Here is a 7,170-nt window from a genome sequence, read left to right as displayed (position 1 = left end):
CCTGATCCGTTGCCTCCCACCAAAGCCATTGTTTTGCTAGGCCAGATTCTTAGACAAAAATTAGAAGATATGAGGCTTTTTGGCCTTGATGGGTACGCGAATTAAATGTTTCTAAATTTGACTTCACCCTGAACTTGTTGGAGAGTCTATGCAAAAATGGAGATAACAAAATACTCAAAGCTTCGCACGCCTGCAAATGTTAAGAAGAGAGAATGTTCTATACAGTGTATATGAATGTTCAAGATTTTAGAATTCACAATCTAGTGGCCGACACACTTTCAATGTAGACCCTTTTTTTCTAAAAACTACATTAAATGTTTAACATTGCTGTAGAAAATATCTCACTTTTCAATAGAGATCTATAGGTGTTGTTTGACTGAGTTTTGACAATATTAATACCTCTTACCATCTTTCTTGATTTTATTTTCCTTTTCATCAATATCTACTTCATGAGAAGATTTCCTTTTTTTCTTTCCCTTACCATTTTTCCTCTTTGCGTCTTCTATTAGTCTCCTCCTCTTCTGCTGTAATAAACTAAGGTCCTCATCAATTACCTTAATCAAAAGCATGTTTGAAGCACCACCCTCACCTCCATTACCTGTGTCTACATGTTTTGATGTTTCTGCCTCTTTGCTTTCTTCCAATGAGCTAGAAATTTCTTCTATCATCCCCAGACTCCCTTTCAAAGCATTCCATGCTTTGTTGAAGGCAATGATTTAAGAATGAAAATCTGAGTAAACCCAATTCTGTGTAGGAAATAAGAATTTAGGATGAAACATATATTGTTTCATACCAGATGGATACTTAGGCTCTTTTAAGACTTTATTAAAGTTGACTAGTCTATGTTCTTAACATAAATCATTATAAGTTCATTTGCAGAAAGTGTGCAGTGTACACAACATATGCCATAACAAAACTGTAGGTGGTACTAAAGATTAATATTTAATGTCCTTTGCAGACACTTGAACACAGTCTTCGATGCAGTGAGGTTAGGGTATTAGCACAATTAAAAATTAAAGAAAATTTAAAATATATATTAGGTTATTTAATTGCAAAATATATGTGATTTTATTTTTTGATTTCAATTTAAATTTGGAGAAATATTTCTTATAATGTAAAGAAATATTAAGCTATTTTTAATTATAGTGTGTTGTGTTTGATGTAACTGAAAGGAATGTGTATTAGCATTACAAAAATAGATTAGAAAATAGTTGTTCTAAAATAAAAAATGAAATGTTCTTTATTTTTCATAAGTTTTGTTTAATTTTACAAAATATAAAAATAACATGGATAGGAGATTGGTTCTTGTCATGATGAATCAAAAATAAATATTTTAATTTAAATAGAAATATGACAACATATATTTGATTTTATATATTATTTATATTTATTTTGAGAAAACAAATATAATTCATGATTATAATTTGTGAAAATATTATATGACAATAAATTATAAATGACAGCTTAAATTGTGACTTTTTCAAATAACATAACACATGGATTTATTTAGTAAATACTATTTTGTTTTATTGAAGCTCATCTTTACATAGAAAACCATGATCTTGTACATTGACATGTAGAGCCTATCAATTAGACCACATTGTATTCTCGCACAACAAACTATTTTCCAAAACTACTCTAGTTTCTAAATTATGCATCAAAAACACAGAAAAGTAAAACTTTTTTCCAAATGCCAAAAAAACAATATGTGTATAAAAAGTTGACATTTCAATCAAGTTGAACAACATAAATAATTAATAACTAGTATCTTTTCCTAGTAATAATAACCAATGCATCGGTACATTTTATAATTATGTTTGAATTTTAAAATTTTAGGTCAACCATGTGACTTCTCTTAAAACTGTTTATTCATTTTGAATATGTGACAGATATTATGTTATCAAAATGTGTGAACAAATTTATATTCCAAGTCTGGGTCCTCAGTGGGATTGTCCAATCATTGGTGCAATTCAGTCTACAACTTTGGAGCATGTATTTGTCATCGAATGCAGAAATGTTGAGAAAGCATTACGCAATGTACTTGGTGAAGAATTCTTGGAAAATAAATCTGGGACAACAATTTATGTAGATATTATTTCTAAATTCCTCACTAATTGCATGGATCTTTTAGAAAATTATGAAATTGTAAAGAAAATGGCAAATGCATATGTGAAGAAAGCATTACGCAGTGTACTTGGTGAAGAATTCTTGGAAAATAAATCTGGGACAACAATTTATGCAGATATTGTTTCTAAATTCCTCACCAATTGCATGGATCTTTTAGAAAATTATAAAATTGTAAAGAAAATGGCAAATGCATATGTGAAGCCATGTTTCAAACCTCTTGAAGACTATGATGCATACATTAATCCATACGTTATAGAGATGAGTACTAGCCTCATAGGTGGCTTGTTCTCTCTTGAATCTTTGAGCTCTTGTGATGTTACGACTTGTGTCTATTATTCCCTAAAAATTGCAATAAGTAGTAAGTAAAAACCTCTAGTGGACCATGCATTACTTGCTCACCAAACTCATTTCTATGAGCTTACTGCATCAAGAATCTCAGATGTTTGCAATGCAATGATACTTCTACAACTACATATTTCTCCTCCTGTAATTTCACCTTATGTAAGCACCATTTTCTCAACAAAAGCTCTACCTACTGGGGATGTTATATAACCTATTACACATTCATCTATATGGAATTGTAGTAGATGAGCATATTATACATATATGTACATAGTAAATAACATATGCAATGGATAAATGAAAATGTTTCATAACTTTTGCAACAAAAATACATATAATTATTTTGTTATGGATGCATCATATTTATTTTCATTTAGATTATCACAATGTATAAGTCATAAACCAAATTAATTGAAAATAACAGTCTTATCCTTTTTAGCGTGCTTGTCCTTTTCCTCATCTTGCTTCTCCTTATCAACTGTCTAATTTTGTTTTGGATGCATTGTATTTATTTTCATTTAGATTATCACAATGTATAAGTCATAAACCAAACTAATTGAAAATTAAACCAAAACTTGATCAATTTATTATAGTTTAATATGAACAGATCCATGGTTAGGGAAAAAAGAAAAACAATCCAGGCATGTGTTTATTACCATATAATTTGAAAATGAATATTGAAAAAGTGATATGAGCCATATTTGTATTATATTGTTTTATAAGTTAATATTATTTAGTACATATTCCTCTTCATTTTCAAATATTGTATAATGCATTCCATGATTGAAAAATTTATATAAAGTTTCTTATTCTTTATATATTGTACAATTTTTGGTTTAGTAATCTTTATGAAAATAAATATAATAGATTTGTAAGAAATCATTTTGTGAAGTATGTAATTAATTGTTCTCCTCTATTTGTTTTTCAAGTGCAAAGGTTGTGAAAGAGACACTGAAGGTTGTGAAATTGGAACAACGTCTCAAAAACAATTGATAACTAACTAGTATGTTTCCATCCTTTTCTGGTCACAAAATAACACAAGTATTACGGAAAACATATAATTTAGATTTAGTTTAAAAAATGAGAACTCAATTAGTGAATAAATAAAAGAAGATCGGGAGAATTTTTTTTATAAGTTGAAAATTGTACTATGACATGTCATTGAATTAAAATGCATTTATAATTTGTGGTTTTTCAAATATTTGCAATGCATTTATATTCCTCGAATTAAACCAAAACTTGATCAATTTAATGTAGATTTTCTCTTTTTTCTTATCATCTCTGTTCTTGCCCTCATCATTCTTTTCCCCATCTTTTCTCTTTTCCTTCTTTTGTTGGTCACTATTTCTCTTTTTGTCCTCATAGTTCTTTTCTTTAGCACTATCTTTACTCTTCTTATCGTCTTCCTTTTTTTCATTACTCATAGTCTTAACCATTTTCTTTTCTATAGCATTGTCTTTCTCCTTATTCTTGTCTTCCTTTTCCTTGCTCATTGTTTTTTCCTTTTTAGCATCCTTGTCCTTTTCCTTTTGTCACTTATCCTTATCCACAGTCTTATCCTTTTTAGCGTCCTTCTTTCTCATCTTGCTTCTCCTTATCCACAACCTAATTTTGTTTTGGATGCATTGTATTTATTTTTATTTAGATTATCACAATGTATAAGTCATAAACCAAATTAATTGAAAATTAAACTAGAACTTGATCATTTTGAAAATTTCAAAATGAATATTGAAAAAGTGATACCAGCCATATTTGTACAATTTTTTTTTTATAAGTTAATATTATTTAGTACATATTCCTCTTCATTTTCAAATATTGTATAATGCATTCCATGATTCAAATATTTATATAAAATTTCTTATTATTTATATTTTATACAATTTTTGGTTCACTAATCTTTATCAAAATAAATATAATAGATTTGTAAGGAATCATTTTGTGAAGTATGTAATTAATTGTTCTCCTCTATTTGTTTTTCAAGTGCAAAGGTTGTGAAAGAGACACTGAAGGTTGTGAAACTAGAATAACGTCTCAGAAACAATTGATAAGTAACTGGTATGTTTCCATCCTTTTCTGCTCACAAAATAACACAAGTATTATATAAAACATATAATTTAGATTTAGTTTTAAAAATGAGAACTTAATTAGTGAATAAATAAAAGGGGATGAGGAGAATTTTTTTTTACAAGTTGAAAATTGTACTATCACATGCCATTGAATTAAAATGCATTTATAATTTGTGGTTTCTCAAATATTTGCAATGGATTGATATTCCTTGAAATGCATATTTGTCTATAAATAGTAACAATGTATAGGGTCTTCCTACATCATCTTACTCTTTATTGTACACATCTTAAATTTTTGTGCTATCTATGTATAGAAATCTACATATTAATTAGATGCATTAGACTTTCCCACAAAGAATATCTCTAAAAAAATGGATAACATTGAACTTAAGTTATATCTTAGAATTCAATTATTCGTACAAAAAACTAAGAAATATTGCTCATTTTCAACAGGTTTTCCTCTGTCCACATTGCATCAGTATGAATACTGTAAATGCATCTACTATAACATACCCTCCAATAGATGAATTCTCTGAAATTCCACAATTTAGTATCCTTGAAAAAATCCAACAACTTCCAGTGAATGTCAAAGAGAAATATTGGAAAGCTATTTTTATGACAACCATGCTCCAATGTTTCGATATGATGGATGGGGAAACATTGAGCCAACACAAGAGACCAATGAAATTCATGTTTTGTCTCCATTCAGGACAAATGGAGAATTAATTTACCTAAAATATCTAGTGTGGATATATAGGGAAGTTCATATAATAATTTTTTGTCAAGATATTTTAATTCATTTCCCTCACGGAAATCATACTGTTGAAGAATTGACTGCCATTTTCAATCCAGCATGTAAAACATTATTTTGTCAACTATCACCATTTAGGGCAAATAATGAAAGTGACACACTTATATACATAATAAACCTTATCATCTCATATCGAACTCTTTCACTTGAATGGATTATAAGATATGATAATATAGAGCTTGTAGGACAATGGTATGATGATGATACAGGACATCTAGCAACTAAAACCATAAAGCATCATTAATCATACCATTATTTGTTTGAATTTTCAAATAGTGACATGTCACTCGGCATTCATCTTGTAGCAGATATTGGAAGATGGCGCATCCAAAATGGATGAATTAACTATTACATCATTACAATTGATAGAAGCAAATACTTATGATGTATAAGATTAGCCTCCATTTCTAAAAAGTTGAAAAAATCTAGCGCAATTTGTGTCTGCTCATTGGCATGTCAATAATGTCTACATATCTAAGTTTACCTAACTATGTCTTTTACTATTACAAACTTATAGCAATTTCATGAATTGCATTTGACATGGAAGGATACTAATCTCCTCGGTTTGGAAGGTTGTGATCTTTTAAAAAAATATAAATTTCTTCATTAGAAATCCAATTGCAATTTTCTCATTCAATATAGTTGCAACAATGTCTTGTTGTAATTAAAGCAGAAGCATTCAAAGTTCCCATGTAGACATAGTCATTGTTGAGCCATAATCTGCTTTTCAATGGCAAGTTGAAGTGAATATATTCATGTGGCAGGATTGACACATTTGAGGGACACATCTATTTTCTATAAATTTAAATTTCACATCACAAGCCATTCAAGTTGTTCAAAAGTCACTGTGTGAAACTCTCAGCAAACAATGGAACTTCTTGAAATAGTATGGGAGTTGAATTTTTCTCTCTTGCTTCTATTTTTCACTGTGAATGAAACACCTACTTTCATTTATTTGTTGACTTTGAATGTAGTACTCTTCTATGTAATTCTCTATTTATTTGAGATATATATGTAATGTCCATTGCGAAGAAGAAATTCATAGACAATAAAGTAAATATTATTACATTCAAATGTAGTTAATGTTGATGATGTCATGACATGACTACATCACCCAATCTAATGAATAAGTGTAACTTGTAATTAGAGTAATTTAAAATTATCAAATATAATGGTATATACATTGTCAAGGTGTCTTTAATATTAAAGCATAATTATATTCATTCATGTTCTATATATGCTATTCATAAAAAAATCTCTTTTTAGTAACAAAGTAATCTTCTAGTTGTTATAATATAGGGTGCTGACAATGTTTGAAAATAATGACTTCTCCCTATTTCATCTGTTAAAATAATCATGTTTATGTAAATTGTTTATTCTCTTCAGAGAAGCAATCAAAACCATGACTACTTTGACGCAAATACCAATTGTTGATTTAGACAATGAATAAACATCAACTTTTGAAAAAAACAAGCATACCTGTTGCAAAAGAAGGAAATTTTCCAAGCATAAAAATTACAAGGGTGTGAGGAGACGACCTTGGGGTAGCTATGGTGTAGAGATAACAAATCCAAAGACTAAAGATCGAAAATGGCTTGGAACATTTCAAACTTTTGATGAAGCTTCAAATGCATATAGAGAAGCAACTCTCTCCATGAAAGGTGTAATAGATTGTATAGATTGTCATATAAATTTGTTGGGAGCAAATAGTCAAGCAATTCATAGTGGTGATATAATGACAATGACAGAATCTCTTAGTTAGAGTAAGCATATTTCAAAAAACATGGAAAGTCATGTTCTTGGAGAGTTGACTGATATCTCTCA

The sequence above is a fragment of the Cupressus sempervirens genome, chromosome 8 (assembly GCF_028749045.1).
Source record: "Cupressus sempervirens isolate cs-2001-9-10 chromosome 8, ASM2874904v1, whole genome shotgun sequence".
NCBI lineage: Eukaryota > Viridiplantae > Streptophyta > Pinopsida > Cupressales > Cupressaceae > Cupressus > Cupressus sempervirens.
The sequence above is the reverse complement of the archived record's forward strand: the minus strand, read 5'-3'. Positions refer to the sequence as shown.